The sequence below is a fragment of the Hevea brasiliensis genome, chromosome 13, assembly GCF_030052815.1.
Source record: "Hevea brasiliensis isolate MT/VB/25A 57/8 chromosome 13, ASM3005281v1, whole genome shotgun sequence".
Classification (NCBI taxonomy): Eukaryota; Viridiplantae; Streptophyta; class Magnoliopsida; order Malpighiales; family Euphorbiaceae; genus Hevea; species Hevea brasiliensis.
Genome location: NC_079505.1, coordinates 21,505,782 through 21,506,605, shown reverse-complemented (window position 1 = coordinate 21,506,605; position 824 = coordinate 21,505,782). Strand labels below are relative to the sequence as shown.

Here is an 824-nt window from a genome sequence, read left to right as displayed (position 1 = left end):
AGCCAGGCAGATTCCGAGTACATTTGAAGGAGTCCAATCTCCAAAGGAGTTAAGTTCGGATTCAGATTCAAGTTCGGATTCGGAGTCAGAGTCAAATTCTGAAAGTGAAACCATGGCTGCTGCTAGGACTTTGAAAGAGTTGGCTGCGCCTAATCTAAACCAATAGCCTTTATGTATCCAATACCCTGCTTTAAATGTTGCTTTTGAATTGAAATCTAGACTAATCCATTTATTGCCTAAGTTTCATGGTCTTGCAGGTGAGGATCCACATAAGCATCTAAAGGAATTTCATGTTGTGTGTTCAAGCATGAAACCTCAAGTAGTTTTAGAGGATCAAATCAAGCTTCGAGCTTTTCCCTTCTCACTGGAAGGCACAGCTAAGGATTGGTTATTTTACCTTCCTTCTGGATTTGTCAACTCATGGAATGGAAAGAAGCAGATATTTCTGGAGAAGTTTTTTCCTGCTTCCCGTGTTGCCAACATAAGAAAAGAAATTTGTGCATCCGGCAGTACAATGGAGAGAGTTTGTATGAGTATTAGGAGAGATTTAAGAAGTTATGTGCAAGCTGTCCCCATCATCAAATAAGTGAGCAACTGTTGATTCAGTATTTCTATGAGGGACTTCTACCAATGGATAGCAGTATGATAGATGCTGCTAGTGGAGGAGCTTTGGTTGACAAGACACTAGAAGAGGCAAGGAGGGTGATTGCTAACATGGCAGCAAATTCTCAGTAGTTTGGAATGAGAATAGATCACACACCTATGAAGGTTAATGAGGTAAGTACATCTAACCTTAAGAAACAAATTTCTGATTTAACTTCTTT

General features: G+C 39.8%; 1 non-coding gene across 1 annotated transcript; it reads right to left on the bottom strand.

The window, feature by feature from the left end:
- Positions 1 to 478: 478 nt before the first annotated feature.
- LOC131172398 (small nucleolar RNA R71) lies at positions 479 to 584 on the bottom strand. The gene has a single exon (XR_009142877.1). It is a non-coding gene; the product is annotated as a small nucleolar RNA R71 (small nucleolar RNA).
- Positions 585 to 824: the final 240 nt, after the last annotated feature.